Below are 20784 nucleotides of genomic sequence, written 5' to 3' on the forward strand. Positions count from 1 at the left end.
CATGAACAGACTCACTCCTAGGCACCATTAACATTCAGAGGCAGACCTGGTCACTGTCTCCTATTCCCACTCCAGGCTTTATGCCTTTTTTCATGCTCCACATTATGATTGGAACAGCCTCCTGACTTATACCATATTCCCTATATCTTCGAATCACTCAAAGTAAACTAGTGATAAAATGCACAGGCCAGTTTTTGTTTTTCAACTTGACTAAGTCAGTTCATGTTTTTGGATTGCCCTGATTATTTTACAGAGATTTGAGGATTTGTTTCACATATTTTGAGCGTGTTAGTGCCATTTTTTGTTATAGCACTATATAAATAATAAATAATCCTGTGCGATTGTCACAGTGTGAGCATCCAAGAAAACTATGATAAAGCCACCTAATGATGACATTAAGTCACTATTTCTGTTCTGCTTTAAAAAAAACCCAAAAAATGAGTTTCAGTCATTATGAGTATCTCTTTACTTAAGGAACATTGCCACCTAGCAACAGCCTAAAAGTATCCTCTCAGGCTGTGGGACAAAAGCTATAAAGAACAGCTTCAGCAGCAGCTCCTAGAACATTTCAAATAGCATTGAAAATTTTGTTTTTGTTCCTTTGCCACTAGCATTCAATGCCAGCTGGCTTTCTGCAGAACACAGGAGAGAAATAGTTAGCAATTGACTTTTGGAAGCACGCTTTAAAAGGCAAGGTAGGTACAGTAGTAAAGAAATTTAAAAGAAAAGCCAAACTATGAGCTAAATCAGAGGTTCTCAAACTGTGCGTTGGGATCCCAAAGTGGGTCGCGACCCCCTTTGAATGGCGATGGCAGGGCTGGCTTAGACTTGCTGGGGCCTAGGGCTGAAGAAAGAGCCCCACTGCCCAGGGCCAAAGCCAAAGCCTGAAGGCTTCAGCCCTGGGTGATGGGACTCAGGTTGCAGGCCTCCTTCCTGGGGCTGAAGCCCCTGAGCTTCAGCTTTGGCCCTCCTGCCCAGAGTGGTGAGGCTCGGCCTTTGGCCACCCTCACCCAGGGCAGTGGGGCTTGGGTGGGCTCAGGCTTCAGTCCCCCCTCCTGGGGTTGTGAAGTAATTTGTGTTGTCAGAAGGAGGTTGTGGTACAATGAAGTTTGAGAACCCCTGAGCTACATTGTTCCTTTAAGGAACAGCATGCAGTAAGGGACAAGGTAGAGGCACATCAAACCTGGAGACTGCTCCGAGACACATCATGCGTCATGCAGCAAGGAGAGATTAGTTGCTACATGACCCTTTGATAGTGTACAGAGTGGACTCCCTCAGCCACAGACCCATCTTCATTTGTCCCTTCCTTCCTCCTCTGGAAAGTCTAGCACCGGCTGTAGCATTAAGCTTGCAAAGTGCTTGCACTCTTTGAAATACAGTTGACTTTGTGTTTAAAATCAGAACTGGTATAAATTAAAAATAGACATCAGAGCATATGGCCTAGAAAGATGTTTGAAAAAACATTTAGAACAAAAATTAGTACAACTAATTCAGCAAAATGATGGCTCAGGGAGAAGACACAATTTGCCAGAGTGACACACAAAGACAGGCCTGTTAAAATGGACTCAGGGATTGTCTTCTTGGAGAAGAAACATGTATGTAGTGGCATTGCACTGAATCATCATCAGAATACAATAGTGTAAGTGAACTCTGTACAAGTAAGTAATGATGATAGCCACAGTTATAACACTTTAGACACTTTACCCCAAAATAAGAAACATAGCCAAAGAGGATACACAAAACAGTACAAATTTTGGATCTCATTTTTATTTTAAATGAATATAAAACACTAGCAAACAATGTAGTTAAGTGACACTGTATGATACGGGAGAATAATAAGGCACAATACGTCTGTAGAAATGTTTAAGTCTCCTAAAATATGGATGTAAAAACTCACTCTAGCTCCGGTGGAAGAATAGATTAATCTGCCATAAAACTCTCTGACCACACCCTCATGGGTAGTGGGAAGCTTCACATAGAATTTTCATTTTTAATGCTCTGAAAAGCCAAATTTAACATAACTGCTTTCATAACTCTCAGAGAATGAGGTCAGAACAGCTACACAAGACCAAAGTACTATAAAATCAGTATTTTCCCAAACCCTTCACTGGTACTAACAGGCTTTACTAAAATAGCTAAATACTACTTAGATTAATTGAAAAGTTATTGGAAGCTAAAAGAGAGTTCCTTATAGCTATGTTAGCCTCCAATCAAGGCCGGATTTATAACTTACGTGCCTCTAGGCACATCATCTTCAGCGCCCGCCCTGCCTACAGCTAACCTTCATGTTGCACACAGTTTTAGAGAGGTCAGGTGCCCCTAGAACGCTGATGTCCCTAGGCATGTGCCTACTGTGCCTAACTGGAAATCCAGCCCTGCCTCCAGTATCTAGTCAATGAAGAAAGAGAAGAAATAAAGGGAAAAAATTGGAATAAGATGCAAAAATTACATTATATTAGAGATAGGTGACAACTATTCCTTTGGGATAGAATGTCTAGATTACTTTTATTGGCCCCTTAGTTGTCTGCGTAAACATTCAGCTTTTTGTGTATAGTCTCCAGTCTGTTTGTGTGAACTCCAGGTGTAATATAACTTCTGCTGTTTGAAATGCTCTAAGTCTTGCCCACACTCTTTCCTTACTGTAGATGTGACTCAAAGTATTGAGTTATGTTTAATAAAATCAGCAATATTTTGCTATAGACTTCTTAGAATTCTGTAGTTCGACTGCACGGAGAGGCTATAAAATGGTACTGCACAGTCCCTGTATCCTGTGAACAACAGCTCTGTGTATTAACAGAGGAAAGATCAGGGCAGGGGCATGGTCAGTGGATTCATCATTACACACAGATCCACTGGCTAAAGCAGGGGTGGGCAAACTACGGCCCGCGGGACTGTCCTGCCCGGCCCCCGAGCTCCTGACCCAGGAGGCTCACCCTTGGCCCCTCCCTTGCTATCCCCCATCCCCCGCAGCCTCAGCTCGCTCGCTCCGCCGCTGGCGCAATGCTCTGGGCGGCGGGGCTGCGAGCTCCTGGGGCAGCGAGCTGCGGAGCCCGGCCTGACCCAGTCTCTGTGCTGCACGGTGGCGGCGGCTGTGTGGCTGTAGCGCCGCCAGCCAGCGGTGCTCCAGGCAGTGTGGTAAGGGGGCAGGGGACAGGGGGGGTTGGATGGAGGGCAGAGGAGTTCGGGGTGGTGGTCAGAGGGCGGGGGTGTGGATAGGGCAGAGGTGGGAAAATTATGGACCGCGAGCCACATCTGGCCTGCGGGGCCATCCTGCCCAGCCCCTGAGCTCCCTGCTGGCCCCGGCCCCTCCCCGGCTGTCCTTCCTCCCCCGCAGCCTCAGCTTGCTGTGCTGGCAGCGCGGCATCCTGGCTGGCTCCGGGGCTGGGTGGCGTGGTGCAGGGGCAGATTTACAAGTGAACACAGGGTGCCCTGACAAAGACCCCCCAACAACAGGGGGACCCAGGGCCAGGCACTCGGGCAACTCAACACTGGCTGCACTGAAATCATATGCAGGCGGGCGGTGCAGATGGCGGGAGCGCAGGGAACGCAGGCGGAGGACTCACGGGGAGCACTGGGAGGCCACGCAGCCGGCCAGAGAGAAGCAGCCCTTTGAAGGGGAAACTGCCGCTTCTCTCTGGCTGTGCGGCTGCCCCTGCTCCTGTTGAGTCCTCCGCCCATGTTTGCGGGGCCACATTCCAAAAGGGGCTGGGGGGGGGGAAGATGGATAAGGGGTAGGGTCCTGGAAGGGGGCGGTCAGGGCAGGGGTCCTGGAAGGGGTGGTCAGGGGTGGGGGTGGATGGAGGGGGTCAGTTGGGGACAAGGAGCAGAGGGGTTGGATGGGTTTGGAGGTTCTTAGGGGGGCAGTCAGGGGGCAGGAAGTGGGAGGGGGTGGATAAGGGGTGGGGGGCAGGCTGTTTGGGAGGGGGCACAGTCTTCCCTACCTGGCCCTCCATACTGTTTTGCAACCCCAATGTGGCCCTTGGGCCAAAAAGTTTGCCCACCCCTGGGCTAAAGCCTACACACAAGGCACACACATTGGATCACATATACTACTGCACCCTTCATGAACATAAGAACATCAGAACGGCCATACATAGTCATCTAGCCCAGTATCCTGTTTTCTGACAGGGCCAATGCCAGGTGCTTCAGAGGGAACGAACAGAAGAGGCAATCATCAAGTAATCCATCCCCTATCATCCACTCCCAGGTTCCAGAAGTCAGAGGCTAGGGCCACCCAGAGTATGGTGTTGCATCCCTGACCATCTTGGCTACAGATGGACCTATCCTCCATGAATTTATCTAATTCTTTTTGAACTTGGTTATAGTTTTGGCCTTCATAACATCTCCTGGCAATGTGTTCCACAGGTTGACTGTGCATTGTGTGAAGAAGTATTTCCTTTGGTTTGTTTTAAACTCCTGCCTATTAATTTAATTGGGTAACCCCTGATTCTCATGCTTTGTGAGAAGTAAATTAACGCTCCTTTATTCACTTTCTCCACACCATTCATGATTTTATTGACCTGTATCATATCCCCCTTAGTTGTCTCTTTTCGAAGATGAAAAGTCCTAGTCTTTTTAATCTCTCCTCATAATCTCTCCAACACACAGCTATTTAGTTAGTTTGTGCCACAGGGACCAGGATTTGGCTTAAAAAGACTGCAAAAATGTAAACTTTTTTTTGCAGTAAATAAAATACAATTGAATGTAAATGAATAAAACAATATTTTCTAATGAATCAAACTACAGTTTTTTATTTAGAAAGAGTGCTTAGTGTGGGAGACTTTGCAGGCCCTCTGTGAATGAGTTTACAGACCCCACACTAAGGGTTTGTCTTCACTACTGGGGAGATCAACGCTGCCCTGTCCTCATCATTACTTACCACTCTGCCAATCTTTGGCCTTGTCTTCACTACTGGGGTAAGTCGACCTAAATTACGCTACTCCAGCTACGTGTTAGAATAGTATTTGGCTAAGAAGGCCCCACCACTCATCTGCTGCAGAACATGCTCCAAATGGGGACCCTGCTTAAAAGAGGACTCTGACAGTCATACAGGGGAGTGTGAAGGGGAAGCTATCTACAGGAAGGAAGCAAGAGAGTTTGTAGCTTCTGGGGCAGAGGTATCCACAGGGCAAGGGCCTGGACTGTGGGTAAGACCTGAGTGGGAATCCAGGGGCCTGACTCTTTTTCTCTCTGTCCCCCACCCAACAAGGGAGAACAAATGGATACTGAAAAGTGAGCTGGGAAGCCCCAACTGACTATCTGAATTGTGAAGTGTGTGTGAGCAAATCCCTGCTGGAAGGGAAGCAGATTGCTGGGACCTTGCTCCAAACTGAAGAGAGAACACGGGGAGGTAGGAAGTGTCCCAGGGTGTGTGTGTGAATTGGGGTATCAACTAGAGAGCTTGGAGTCTCTTCTCACTCCTTCCCTCTTGGGCCCTGGCTGGCCCAGTGGACAGGGAAGACCGGGTCCTCCTCCCACCCTCCCCTCCCGCTTCATCTGATCAGGAGAACCTGGGGGATGGATGCACTCTAACTTGGATTTGCCCAGGAAGACCATTTGAAGATTCTGGGAACTGTTGAGCCATGTCCTGCCCGTTAGACCTGCTGCCCCCCCCAGTGAAGCCCGTTACGCATTTAGTAATAGGGTGAATGTCACCCTTAAAGCTACAGTCCAACATATTGTATTTACTGAAAAGGCAAATCCCTCTCTAGTTACAGCTGCATTACAGAATGTTTGGCTAGATTTATTAGGATGTGTGGGTAGCTACAGGCTGTCAGTGGTGAATAATTTAGAGAAAATTTTTGCCATATTGTAAGATAATGAGGGCTATATTTACATTCTGATCATCCTTGAGCCTGCTCTATGGGCTGTCCTCAGCCTGACCCTTCAATCTTATTCTCGACAGATAACAGAACTAACGTATAAAGCACCAAGTATAAAACCAAATAGCAGCTTTTCATTTCATTTACATGTCAATGGCAATGTTGCTGAGATTCATAATTCATCTGCAAATCTCAGTTCACTATAGTTGACAGAAATTTGACAGCAAAATGCCTGGCTGGAAACCATCCAAGATATAGCAGTTGTATTCACTAAGACTTTACCTCCTATGGAATTTCAAACCAATCTTACACTTTCTATTTTTCATGTACGGTTATCTGAGATGTTTCTTCTCAAACATCTTATTAAGCATTAAGCCAATGTTTAAATACAAGTTCAAGAAAATACGAAATGCATAACAATTCTTCAGCAGTCACATGAGGGATACAGAGATTTGGAAAGGCCTGCATTATCCCATGCCTTTGATTGGTGATGTAAGTATAAAACTAGTAATAGTTGTCACCGTTTCAGGGTAATTGCAACTGCATTCCCTTTCCGTGGTCCCTCGAGGGCACCCACTAAAAGACTTTTGACTCCCAGCCATCACCTCTCTTGAGCAGAGACCTGCATCTCACTCCCTCCTTACCATTGGTTTTAAGGCTATACAGCAACCTGGAATTACATTATGATATCCCCAGAAAGCCAGACTGCCTAAAAAGTTCAGTGGCTGTGCATTGCTTTTTCTCAAAAGACTATGACCAGTGTATCAGCCACATTTATTATTTACGCCAGAGCTTCTTCTAAGCGTTATAGAGAAAACATATTAAACAACAGAAGAATCCACATGCACACTAGAAAGCTTACTAGAGGTCTCCTCCAATTTCAACCTAGAGCTGTTGTTGGATTTAGTCAGTCCTGCAAAACCTACAACTAGTTTTTCCCTATGGCCACCAGTTCATCTCTCTTAGATCCAGAAGAAACCCCCACAGCTGGACAGATTGGCTGTTTCTTTATACAACTCCAAGCCTTGGATGTTTGCCTCCTATAATAGGTAATCAGCAATCAATAACTCTTTCCTCAGGCATATCTGCAAAAGGCTGGATTTTTGCATAACTGGAGTTGAGGAATTTGTATTTACCGCTCCCCTATGGACTCCTCAGGAATGCCACTTAATACTTATTGTGCCAAAAGTCCATACTTGTCTGAAACACTTTCAGTGTAGTCTTATTTAAACTCCCAAGCCTCACATCTGTCAAATCTCACCCCAGTAAGATTACACATAATCTCAGTCCACAATAATATATAAATTTAACACAAAATAAGGTCTTTCAACAAATAGCCACCTTCTTGGGACTTCTGATACAGTTAAGAAAATATCAAAGAAGGGAAATTAATGCAGAACAGAGGAGGAATTTAAAGAAATACAAAAGTGATTAGGGACACAATCAAAAATATTAAAAAAAAAAAAGCATGTAGCATATGAGTGAAGATATATAATAGTTCTTTTTTGTTAAAAGTTATTTGGCCAAACAGCACTATTGCTTAAAAAATGGTACAGATCTAATGAATGTCTCTGGAGCATAGGCGCCAACTCTGTGGGTGTTCCAGGGCTAGAGCACCAACAGAAAAAAATTAGTGGATGCTTAGCACCCACTGGCAGCCAGCTCCTCTCCTACCCCCCCAGCACCTCCTACCCGCCAATTAACTCCTCCCGCTCCCTCGTAGTGCCTCCCGCCTGCTGCGATCAGCTGTTCTGCGGCATGCAGGAGGCACTGGGGGGAAGAGTGGGGATGGGGTGCACTTGGGGGAAGGGGGTGGAACTGGACAGGAAGAGGCAGGGTGGGAAGAGGGGTAGGGTCTTGGGGAAGGGGTGGAGTGGGATGGAGCCTGAGCAGGGGTTGGGCACCCTGCGGAAAGGAGGAAGCCGGCACCTGTGCTCTGGAGAAGACAAATACTATGTCTTTTTTGCTTGTGTTTCAGCCAGTGGCACCCCTAAAGTATGACAAGTGTTGGGGGCATTTTGTTCTATGACTTGTGCTCAGACTCCATGAATAGTGAAGGCTTTAAAGGAAAAACTACCTCTTTTATTGGTACAGATTGTCAATGCTTCCTGAAAGAATGGCTGATTAATAGTTTCTCTGAAGGAAATATCCATACAGCCTCTACTCTACAAACCAGCACCTGATGTTGGCAGTCTGACCAACTATTTGTATCTCATCTGCCTTTTCTGGTTAAAATTATTGAAAAGGTGGCAGTGAAGCAATTTGCAGAGTATCAGGTGACCTCCGGTCCCTTGGATGCTTCTTAGTCAGGGTACTGACTGGACAGGCACTGAGATTGCACTTGTATTCATAGATCATGTTCTGATGATAGATGAAGATTTTGATGTCTAATATTATTAAATCTGTATGGAAACAAAGTATTCTACAAATGTTCTAGGGGCTTTAGCTTATTTAACTTTAGACGATATCTGGCATTAGACTTTGATCCTCTAGTCCCTAGGCAAGGCAACAAACATAACTTGTAAAATAAGCAATTGCACTTACCCATATTACATCATCAGTAAAACAAATACCAAAGGGATGTGGCCAGCTTACATCAGGCACCACCTGAATCAAAATCTCTAGCTATGTGCTTAAAATGGTCTAGCTCAGGGGTTCTCAAACTTCATTGCACCGTTATCCTCTTCTGACAACAAAATTACTACATGATCCTGGGGGCGTGGGTGGGGCGGAGCCCAAGCCCCGGGTGGGGGCAGAAAGGGCCGCAGCTTGAGCCTCACTGCCCTGGGTGTGGGGAGAAGAGGTGACAGCCGAGCCCCGCTTGGGGTGGAGCTCGGCCTTCTGCTTCTGCCCCGACTCCCAGCAAGTCTAATATTAAAATGGGGTCACGATCCACTTTGGGGTCCCGACCTACAGTTTGAGAACCACTGATGTTCAGTCTATGTCCATCATTTGTGATCTTATGTCACTAAAGCTTCTGTGGACCATGTAATGGCCAGCCAGGTAGTGGCATTCCGTAGTAAACATGTTATGTAATTTGTTAGTCTTCCATCCTAATACATCAATACCAAGAAAGCTGCCAAAACTGAAACAGTACTGATGGAGGTAGTTGCTGGGTTCGGCTTGAATATGCACATTGCTGACCCTGTCCTGTTACTCAGTATGGAGCAGCTGACAAAGATGACAAGAACTGAAAAGTCAATCTGCCACTCTTTAGCTTTCTCATGTTTCACTACCATACAACAGAGTTAGCATAACTAACTCCACAGCTTCATAAGCTTGATGTTACAGTGTCTCCACAGTGACTGCTGAAGGGCACAGAACATATCAGTGGTTGCTGCTATACAAACACCCAAATCTTTTGAACATCCTTCAGTGCTATGTTGTTTCTCAAATATATGACAATTGTCAGCTTGATATCCCATCCAGACAGGTTAATAATGAGCTGGTTGTAATCTGAAACTGGAGACTGCTCGATGGTAACGGCCAGGGATGTAGTTTTGTCTGGATTAATATAGTCCAGTGCCCACTGCTTCCTGCCTGCTTGCCTGGCCATCAGCTCACCTAACTGAACCAAGACAAAGTCACTGATATATTCAGGTTGCAAAGCAAAATGGCATTCAGCTCCATGCTACTAACAGTTGCCTCCTGAAGCTTATCCATCAACCAATGAATGCTGAACAGCCATGATGACAGGACACAGCCTTGTTGAATTCCCATTGAAATAGTAAAGCATGCCATGTATCTGCCATTGACTCGAACACTGTTTTCCATTCCAGTACAGAGCTCTTCTATCAATGGCACTATCTTCCAAGGGACACTAAGCTGTCTCATCAGATCCCACAAGCTTGCTCAATGTACTGAATCATAGCTTGATGGAATTTATAAAAAGCACTGCACGCATCTTATTTAATTCAGCCATAAATGTAAATTAATTGTTTTCACAAGAGGCAGGCATCTCTATCCATGAGTGAATTGCAAAATCTAGCCTTAGTGCATAGGCTACATATTTTCAGCATTTCTCACTAAACAGGGATTAATGCACATGTATACATAGTGTGTATGAAGTTATGTGATAACGGTACAGAGTCTCAGAAAGGTACTTTCTTCTAAGACTGTACAATAAATATTTTGTTCCTGCTTCATTGCAGTTTCTGTCTAGAGCCTTCACTCAACCCCTCCTCCCTAACTACCTGCTACAGACTTAAAGAAAAATACCTATCTTCATAGGGCTATATCTGTAGTAAGGGTTTTCCTATGGGGAGGTAGGTGCATGTCTCCTAAACTGTGCCTGCCCTCAACTTGGTTGTGCGTGAGTCGCTCAATTAAAGTGTATCAAACAGAAGCATGAGACACTTTACTTGTGACCTTTATTTCTTAGATTCCTTGACAATCTGGAATAAAAAATGACTTCTTTTTCACTTTGGCAACACTTGTAGTTTGTTATCAGGCGTTATAGTAATGCGGTGTCGGAACGCTCTCTCCACCTCTCCTTGGCTTGGATAATAAGCTGCAGCTCCTCAACAGCTGCCCCTTCTCCTTGGCAGGTGTAACAAATACTTTCCCTCCTGTTTCAATCTACTTTAGCCATTACTTGTCATGTCCATAAATCCGTATTGAATTGACACCAGTGGATCCTGTTACATGTAGAATGAAGGGTGAAGAGGAATTGTACAGAAATCTGGAGGATCATAATGGCAGGAAATTGTTTTTTGGGTTAACAAAAAAAGAGGAACACTGAAATAAAATATGAAGAGATCTTTGCGTGAAGGATGGGAACTGTATGGTGACTAACCCTAAAGAGGTGATAAAGCTATGGAAAAAATATTTTCAAAGGCTGTTAAATAAGAAGAGAGGGTTGTGAGTGCAAGAACTGCCAGCAATTATGAGGAACCCTCAAAAGGTATTGTTATCTGTGAGGGAGATAGAAGAAGCACTAAATAAAATGAATGCCAAAGCAGCTGGTGAAGATGAAATAACAGTTGATATGATCAACGCAGCTGGAGATACTGGAGTAAAGTGGTTCATAGATTACTATGTGTTTGCGGGATCAAGCAAAGATGATGACTGGAGAACATGACTGATTGTGCCTCTTTGGAAGGATAAGGGTGATGCAAATGACTGGAGCATCACCCTGTTAAGTGCATCTCCCTAAGTCCTTGAGAGAGTTCTGGAGGGAAGACAGAAGGGCAAGGTGGAGGAAGATAAAAGAGAGGAGCAACATGGCTTTAGGAAGGGAAGGAATACTATAGGCACAGTATTTGCAGTAAGACAGAAGTCTGAAAGAATGATAAATGGAAGGCATAACAGAGCATATATTGATTGTGAAGAAAGCAAATGACTTGGTTCTGTGGCAGCTGGTGTTTTGAGTATTGAGATCAATGGGTGGGGGACTTCAAGAAGTGGAGATAGAGGTGTTGAATTAAGCGTGGTAACAGTACATGGAATTTCACAGAGTTTTGATGTGGTGGCAGGATTGAGACAAGAGCGTGCTGACTCCACTTAACTTCATACTAGTTATGGAGTTCAGTAGGATAACCAAGCCTGTGGAGAGGCAAAGAAAACTAATGTATGTTGATGATCTGGCCCTTTTGACTAACAACAAAGAGGAATTGGCAAATATGGTATCAGAGTGGGTGTACATTTGAAGACTATGATTTTAAGGTAAACACAAAGAAAACTGAAGTTATGCAAATAGGAAGGTAGAAGAAGAGCTGTTAATTGAAGTTTCAGGAAGCAAGTTAAAGCAGAGGAAAAAAAATTGTGTATATGGGAAATAGACTTACTACCATCAGACAGAGATTTGAAAAAATGAGAAGAGGAACCCAATGTACATGGGCAACAGTGAAAAAGGGGGCAGGAGTACTGTGGAACTGGCAATTAAGTAACAAAGGAAAACTGTATGCTCTGTGTGCGTGTCTTTCCCAGCCTACCCTATGGTTTGAAACTGGGGAGGGGTCTCAGGGAGATAGTGAAGAAAAAGAGGATACAAGTAGTAGAAAATAACACACTGAGGAGAATGGCAGGCAAGTGGAAGGTAGCATAGGCGGCAGGTTTGTATAATTTTTGGTGGGGCCCAAAATGGTGGTGCCCCCCCGCTCCCGCCCTGTAGCCGTATATAAATGAAGCTACACAACCACCAGTGCAAGAAGATTACAAGGGTAAAAAAAAAGAAGTCAGTCAGAAGCAGCACACTTGCCTACTTCAATATTATTATATTTTGTTGTTTCTGTTGTGATGAAGAAGTGGAAATCTTAATATTTTCTCTGAATACTGTGTTGGTGCCTCAGTTTCCAACTGCAGCCAACCAGGGAAGGGGAAAGGGTGAAGAGATCAGGTGGCCTCCCAGAGAAGAAGAGACAGAGAGAGGAGGGAGGGAGTGTCAGTTTGAGCTGAGCTGGGAGTGGGGGAGGGACCCAGACTTCCCTGGGGGGGCCCCCCCAAGATGGACCTGACAGAGGGTTTTGACAACTGTTTGTGTTCTGTTTCTGTTGTAACTGTGTTCCCTAAACTGTCTGTGACCTCTGTGTTTCTGTGCTGTCTGCTGACTGCAGAGTTGGCTGCAGTTGGGGGGCTGGCTGCTGCCTGGTTGCCCCCAGGACCAGCCAGGCAGTGCATGGTGAGAAAGTGCATGGGAAGGAAGAAGGGTGCTCAGGCCTCAGCCAGGGCTCAGGGTGGGACCCAGAGGAGACTTGCCCCTCCCAGAGTCCTGAGAGAGAGGAGGCCAGAGTCCTGACTGGCATTTGGCATTCCCTTTCCACCACAACACAGTCTTCCACACCGCACCACTCCCCAGAGTCTCACTCCCTACTCCCTCTTCCTCTCCCCCTTTCTCCTCTTTTCCAGAGGCCACCTTCCACTGTTCTCTCTCTGTTCTCTCTAGTTGGCACAAATAACTGAAAACTTGAGCAGAGAAATGAAGTGAACTGCTGAAGCACTTGATTGAGCTTGGTTGGTGTGGATTTTGGTGGGGGAAGGAGGGTGCTGGGGTGGCTGGGGGGGGGGGGGTGGGGGGCATGGGCAGCAACTGTTGCATGGGTTGGAGCTGCATGGTGGAGAGTGGTCTGGTCTGAGTGGCAAGGGGGGCAGGGGGGGGAGAGGAGGGGGGGGGGGAAGGAGGAGGGGGGGGGAGGGGAGGGAGGAGGGGCAGAGGAGGCAGGCAGGGCAGCGGGGCAGCAGGCAGGGGGGGGACAGAGGGGAGGGGGGGGGGGGGAGGGGTGGGGGGGGGGGGGGGGGGGGTCCTGGGTTGGGGGGGGGGTTGGGGGGGGGGAGGGAGGGAGGGGGGGCTGGGGTAGGGGGGAAGGGAGGGGGGGGGGCAGGGGGGGGGGGGGGGGGCAGGGGGAGCCGGGGGGGGGGGGGGGGGGGGCGGGGGGAGGGGTCTGGGGGGCAGCTGGGGGCTGGGGGGGGAGGGGGGGGCAAGCCAGAGGGGCTGGGGAGGCGGACAGGCGGGCTGCTGCTGGCTGCTGATCAGCTGGAGGCTCTGCCTGGTTGGCCCGGCTCAGGGCTGGCTGCGCTGCAGCCTGCCGCTGGAGCCCAGAGCCGCCCAGGCTTCCCAGCGCGCCGCGAGCAGAAGCCGAGAGCTCCTCCACAGCCGGCGGGGCAGGAGGCTTTAAACCCAGCCGGCCCGGAAAGGGAGCCCAGAGCTGCGCGGGGCCCCCAGGGCCCTGGAAGGGAGAGCAGGCGCCCGCCAGCCGGCTCCTCTGGGCCTGGCTCTGCGCTGGCCGGCGGGGAGCCCAGCAGCGGCGCCTTTAGGTTTGCGCTCTGGGCCGCGGCTGCTCGCGCCGCCTGCCGGGGGCGGGAGCAGAGCCTTAACCCCCCAGCGCCGGCCGAATCAGGCAGCGCGGGGGAGCTCTGGGCTCCAGCTGAGGCCAGGCCCCTGCAACCTGGCTGCCTGCGGCCCTGGGGCCCTGAGCCCCGCCTGCCTGCCCAGAGCTGGAATCAGCCCGCTGCGCCCAGAGCGCCGGCCGGAGCTGGGAGCCTTTGGCTTTGGGCTGGCCTAGGCTCAGCCTGGGGCTGGGATGGCCTGGGCTTTAAATTAGAGCCACCGCAGCTGCGCAGAGAGGGCGCCGCCCAGAGCCTCCCGGCCGGGCGCGAGGGAGCCCTCGGCCGCTGGCCGCGCGCGCGGCGCGGAGGGCTGCCTTCTGCTTCTGCCCCAGCGCCTGGGGAGGCCAGGGCCGCCTGGGGATGGGGGGCTCTGGGCTCCCAGCTGCCAATCAGAGGCCTCCCAGCCGGGAGGCCTGCAGCCGGGGCCTGGGCCGGGCCTGGGGCTGGGGGCAACCTGGGCCAGAGCCATCCGGCCGGCCTCAGAAGCATGGGGGAGCAGCCGTTGGAGCCCAGAGGGCCCCCAGGGCGCCCAGAGCGCAGGAGCGCGCGAGGCTCTGGACTGGCTCTGCTGCTCCCTGCTGGCGCAAAGGCTGAGCAAGGCCCTGGCTTCAGGCTGCTCTAGCTGAGCAGAGCCCCTGCAGCAGAGCAAGCTGCCTGGAAGGTAGATTATGTCCATGGAAGAAGTTAGGGGGAAGATGGACTTGGGACTCCCACTGAAAGCATATGGTTGAGGTGGGCTGGACATGTGATAAGAATGGGAGAGTAACCAGGAAAGAAAGCATAAGAGATAGAAGACACCAAGAAACAGTGTGCAGGACCAAGGAAATGATGATGGGTCCTTTGAAGAGAAGAAGGACTGGAATCCCAACACCTACATGCCCAAGCCCTGGACCTCAAGGAGTGGCCAAGAACGGTGGGCACCTCCAACCTCATGTAAATGGCAAAAGGAGTCAAGAAACGAAGGTTTCTGCTGTGGGCACTGCCCTTAGCTGCACTAGGTGCTGGGCCTGCAGTGAAGGTGGGCCTTGCTGGAAGGGGGCAGCGGGGTGTCTAAGGCTGGGCGGGAGGGGGACTGCGTACTGTCTGGCAATGGGCAGCGTACAGACCTCGGAGCGTTGGCTGAGGTGTAGCTAGGTGACCAGGATGGGGAGAGGGATCAGTTGATGCGCGGGGGGAGGGGGGGAAGGGGGCGTAGCTTAGCGGGTGTGAGCGGACTCGGTGAAATCCCGCCTCCGAATGGAAGCGGAGCCGGAAGCTGGCGGCGCGGGACGTTTTGATCCTGCCCTAGGATTCGGAAGTTCGGCCCAGGAGCGGCTGGCAGCATTGCCGAGTAACGGCGCGCGAGACCTAGCTACACAGACCGCTCGTTGGACGCGGCCATTTTGAACCGTGGTAGCACCCAATGGGTCGCGAGCACCAGTAGTCACGTGTTAAGGGGCGGTTGGGAAACCAAGGAAACCTCCCCGCGCGCTGGCCGCTGGCTGATAGCTACAGAGGGGGTGGGTGCCGGGGTCGGTGAGCCCGGCTGGCTGGGCTGGGCTGGGGGTGGCGAGGCAGAGAGCGCGGTACCGAAGAGGCTATGGGGAGATGGGGGCGCTGGGCACGGGCCTGCCGGGGGACGGAGGGCGGGGGGTTAAATCTGTGAGCCGGGGTCGCCGTGACCACGCTTATTGGGCACGTGAGGGGGCGCGCGCATGTCGGGCAGCGCGGAGTGTGGCCCACATGTGTGTCGTGGTGGGTCTCTGCCAGTCGTGCATATTTGCGACTGATTTTGAACTTGCAGGTGGCGCTCGCTGTTTGGTTGCAGTGACTTATTTGACTCTCTGGAATCAAGGCTCCCAGTCTGTTTCCGTTACTGGCTGGCGCTAGTAAATCAGGTAACTCAGAAGTGAAGGCTTACATAGCTCTCGAGAGGGGCGTATTGTGAGATCAGAACGAGAGAAAAGCTGGGATCAGCCTAAGCAGAGGTCAGTCGCTTCCTGATCCCATTCCACACACACTCGGGTTTGGGGCTTTGCCTGTAACGATACAGATTCAAGTTCTACTGCTTTAATAAATGATTTACTTGGAACAGTTCATTGAACGCGTAGAACATGAATAGTTTTCTGTGATTGGATCTTATTACATAAATTATTTGCTTATGATATAAAACTCAGCATACTATACAGTATTATAAGGATCTTTTTAACAGCAAGGAAAAAGACAAACATTTGTTTAACAGCAGGGATGGTAGCTTTTGAGGGCATTTTGCATATGCAACTTTTGAACATTTTTCAGAGATCCTGGGCACCTATAGCATCTAGTGACTGCAGATGGACTTTTTTTTTTTTTTTGTGAAAAACTGATCTTTATTTTCCAGAAATATACAAACTTATTCTCTCATTTCCCCATCTTCTTCTTCTTCTTATACTCCTCTGATGTACAGGACATTGTTACACCTTAACAAAACTTCACCAAGGTGTCCTGACAATGCACCATCGATGTATTCTTCTGTGTTTGCAAGCTGCATGTTCATGTAGCCGTCGACAGACACCAGGTAGCCCTTGTACGCCATCCCCCACTTCAGCTTTTCTCTTAGACTCCAGCGGGCGCACGTGCGGCCCTGCGAGTAATTTTTGTTTTTACCGCTGCCTTGTGCGAGGCCGCGTTACCATGAGCTTGCCCCTGAACCCCAAGCCCTTCCTGAACGGGCTGACGGGGAAGCCGGTGATGGTGAAGCTGCAGATGGAGTTGGGAGGTTTAGCACTTGTGAAAATCAAGCCCTATGATAACGCTGGGTGGGAAGGGCCAGTGGCAGAAAGAAATCCATGATAAGAATGTTAGGGTTGTCTTTGATAAAATATATATTGGAAGTATATAATAGAAAACTGCTCGTTGTGGGAGGTTTAATACATCATAGCCCACTGTCTACTTTACCTTCATTTACTGTCATGTCTTCAGTCTGCAAGGCAATACATTCCACTTATCATACATATATACTTTCTTATGTTACATTGTCTACAAAATTAACACCCAGTCTGTGAAGAAAGGGAAGCAAAGTTGGACCATGTTCCCTCTTGTTGGTATCATTTATAATTGTCATAAGAGGCAATTCAAATCCTTCCTAGTAAGTTTTTCCAAAAGAAGCATATAAAGCTGTAGTTTCCACTGAAGGAGCTTCTTAATTAGATTGTGCTTGAGCTGTCAGTAAAACAGATGTGAAAATACAGTGCTCTGTTTTTGAAGTCTTCCTGAATCTTACAGCCTACAAGTAAATAAATGGAAGACTGTGCTTACTCCTGACTCTTCCTTGCAAGAAATATGAGAAAGTGGTTGTGTGAGAGACGCAGTGACTTAGTGTAACTTTTATATGCCTAATTGTTTTTTTTTTAAAAATCAGATTATTGCATCTAAAAGTGGAGGAAGTGGTTGACATTCTGAATAGCCAATGTAGTGGCATGGTGTTGGATTTTACAGTTGGGTATTATTGGTTATGGAAGCATAGGGGTTTGCTTGTGTTTGTTTGTTTAAGGCCAGGTTAGTGTGTTCATATTCTATGTCTGTGTGTAACCATCAACTTCTTGTCACATACTAACATCAGTATTTGCTTAATCTCATGCAATGGTTGATCACAATTTCTAGTTCAGGAGGAACTTTTAGGAAAAATATAAGTTTCATGCCTTGATGGAGATGTAATATATGCAAAGTATGTCATTGCAACACACAAATTGTCTAGTCAGCTTCTATATTTCCAAACACTTTTTCAAATTATTTCTGTAGGTTCTATCAGTACAGGATACTTGGGGCTTGTTTGCACTTACAGTGCTGGAGCAGCATAGCTGCTGTAGTGCTTAGTGAAGACTCTGTCTATGCCATCGGGAGAGCTTCTTCTGTCAGTATAGGTTTTCCACCTCCCCGAGAGACAGTAGCTATGTCGATAGGAGAAGCCCTCCTGTCAACGTAGCGCTGTCTACATCAGGAGTTAGATCGGTATTACTATGTTGCTCAGTGTAGTAACATAATTATACTGACATAAGTTTGTAGTGTAGATCAAGGCTCAGTTTTGATTCATGTATAAAATTCCCATAACTCTCTTAAAATATTTGACCTTCTAAGCATCTCCAATCTCAGGGTGGTCCCAGAACCTTTTGTTGGTCTCATTATTTGTATTATGGTTCAGGGTGGATTTGATTTAAATCACTAGTCAGGAAGCCTTAATTTAGTCATGGATTTCTACATAAAAGTGCATTCTTGTTGGTTTTATAACCTTTAATACATATTCTTCACAACTCAGAGATAGATGTAGGTTTCATTTTTAGAAGGTACACATTATACAATTTTAAGTGATTTATTTTGAAAATTTTGCAGATTAGTTTTACAGCTATATCAGAAAATGAATGCTTGTTTGGTTATTTCATTTATCATAAACAATGAGGAGTCCAGTGGCTCCTTAAAGGCTAACAAATTTATTTGGGCATAAGCTTTTGTGGGTAAAAAGCACAAAAGCTTATGCTTATGCCCAACTAAATTTATTAGTCTTTAAGGTGCAACCGGACTCCTTGTTGTTTTTGTGGATGTAGACTAACACAGCTACCCCTCTGATACCATTTACCAAAGGTAATTGAAGCAGATAGTTCACCTCCCAATGGCTTCATAAATATCTCCAATTCAACAGGTTAATAATTAATATTTGGAGGATTTTCTTGCTATGCAGTATTAGGAGGAGAACACCAGACAGACATTTTAAATTGTTTTATTTAACTATAACAACAACTTTATGTATTCTGGATTTTTCTTCAACAGCAAACGTACAATATTTTAACAAAACAAGCATATGAATTTTTTAATTTAGTTAAACATTCAAGTTTTTTTTAAATCAGGTTTGTTTTTGTTAATTTTTTTTAACTAAAATAGTTAAATTAAAATTAAATTGACTATGTCAGCCAAGTCAACATAAGAAACTTAAACTATTGGCTTCTGCAGCTAACTCCGTCGTCTTCACTTTCATTTTCCTGTTCATTCATAATCTGGAAAAGAAAAGGGGGGGAAAAAAACAAGCTTTCCCGCCTTTTCAGGTCCCAAATGATTTCTCAGTTTGGAATGAATTCGTCTGAAGGAAGTAAATATTCTTTCTACACTGGCAGAAGAAGCTACTGCTGTTAAAAGTGAGATTATCACTTCAACAGTCTCTGACTCCAAGTGCTTAAGTGACTTCCACCAGTTCACTGGTGTGACTTTCTTTAAAACCTCATCAGCAAGCACATATTTCTTGAATGGTTCACCCTTCACTCTGAAGTTTATTATAGTTGGCATTATGGAGGGATGATTGCTGGATGTCCATGTCATAGCCAACTCCTCCTCTTCAGCAGATAAGGTTTGACCCTGGTACCGAGTATTGAGAATATTTGCAAGAAAATGAGCTGCAGATAGTGCTTCTCCCATTTGTTTTTTTAATGCTTGTAATTTAACTCTGTCATTGCATATTTCTCTTTTTAAGATCTCACTCAGTTCCTTCCAGTAAATACCGTGTCTATAGTATTCCTTCCCTTCCTAAAGCCATGTTGCACATCTCTTTTATTTTCTGGCCAATGGGAACTTTGGGGGAGGTGCCCACAGGCAAGGGGCTGCAGGGACTAGTGCTGGCCACTTTCCCGAGCAGTGCGGGGCCCACAGCACCACAGGGGCGGCAATCCCTTGGGCTGGATCCAAAGCCCTGAGGGGCTGGATCCGGCCTGTGGTCCGTAGTTTGCCCACCCCTGCTCTAGACCTTTTGCACACTGCTCAATTTCTCCTTCATACACTCTATCCAGCAATTTGCCTGTGACATCTGCTCTGTTGGGTGGACTGTATCCTGGTCTTAATGACTGAACCATGTTAATGAAGTGTGGGTTCTCAGTCATAGGGAAAGGAGAATATGTTGCATAAACAAACCAGGCAATTTTTTCATCAATTACCTCTTTTTGTAATCTGCTGGTTCTTATCACAAACTTATCCATGGTTGTTTCTGGATGATAGCGATTTTTTTTCTCTTTTTTGCTACAGGTGATATACTGTGGCCATCCATGATGTGACTGAAACACGGTCATTGGTAGATAACTCTGAAACTATAGTAAATTATGGTGATCTTTAAGGTGGATAGTCTTCAGAATCCTGTATATTGAGGATGGATTCTCCTAAACAAAATAAGTCAATGCAGTTATTTAATTATTACAATACTGCTCATTTAGTATTACTCATTGCATTCACTGACACTCAGTACTACTTTAAAGGTGAAATTGTAAAAGGAACATCTGCCTATTTCAGCTATTTATTTTTTTATCACAACTGCATCTAAAATGGTAGTACCATAGAGTAACAACTATATTTTTGCTCAAACGTGAGAATTCAAGAATAGTCCAGAAGGAAGACAGGCAGTCCTTAAGAAAGAAGTATGAAATAAAAAAGTTTACCAACCTGAAGATCCTGCATGTTCAGACATGTTTCTTTCATCATTTTCAAGGCAGCTTCCTCCTGAGAAGAAACACTTCTCATGATATTGTTTCATTCGGGCAGGCAGGCCTTGCATTTTTGTTGTTGCATTGTTTGCATTTTGCAGGCATGCCTGTCTTATCCACAGGTAGGGGAACTTCATTAAAATATTCCCAAACTGGGTCTCTTTTACAGCCTGCTGCCATTGTAGGTTTTCCTGTCTAGTGAGAGAATGGTATGGTAGATCTCAAATCAATGAAGGCTACACTCAGAAAGACCTCAAGACTTCTGGAATATGGTGCTCAAACAGTTTCACTTTTGTTTCTACCTGTCCCTCCCTTCTCACATTTATCTCTAGACTTCTTCTCCTTGTCCAGATCTATTCTGCCCCCAACAATCTTCTATTCTCTGAACTTTTTGAAACTTTGCACTTTTAGAGAGAGGTAAGGGATTAACTCTGCGTACACAAATTTGCAGAGGGATGATAGGGTTGAGGTCTGTTATTTCTCACCTCTATATATTATTTATGTATGTATTTATTAAACATTTTTGCTGTTAACAAGCATGTTACCTCTGGAGACACAAATCCACAGTTTGAGAACTGCAAAACTAAGCATCTCTGATGGTATCTTCTAGACTGAGCACTGAGTCCCATTGTGTAGATGGAAAGATTAATTTAAATAATCTATAC

The 20784-nt window shown here is 46.7% G+C and overlaps 1 protein-coding gene across 10 annotated transcripts in view; it reads left to right on the forward strand.

Annotated features, from left to right (window-relative positions):
- The first annotated feature begins 14935 nt into the window (after positions 1 to 14935).
- CEP78 (centrosomal protein 78) overlaps positions 14936 to 20784 on the forward strand; it is a 48823-nt gene continuing 42974 nt past the window's right edge. For 5 of the 10 annotated variants that reach the window (XM_039545169.1, XM_039545176.1, XM_039545177.1 and 2 more), the window contains exons 1-2: positions 15034 to 15145; positions 15430 to 15613. The gene's annotated coding sequence lies outside the window, so the exon portion shown is untranslated. Of the gene's footprint in view, positions 15146 to 15307; positions 15614 to 20784 lie in introns of those variants that run through there. The other 5 variants (XM_039545171.1, XM_039545174.1, XM_039545175.1 and 2 more) reach the window with 5 other exon arrangements.

This window comes from Mauremys reevesii, linkage group 6, assembly GCF_016161935.1.
Source record: "Mauremys reevesii isolate NIE-2019 linkage group 6, ASM1616193v1, whole genome shotgun sequence".
In the NCBI taxonomy this organism is placed as follows: domain Eukaryota; kingdom Metazoa; phylum Chordata; order Testudines; family Geoemydidae; genus Mauremys; species Mauremys reevesii.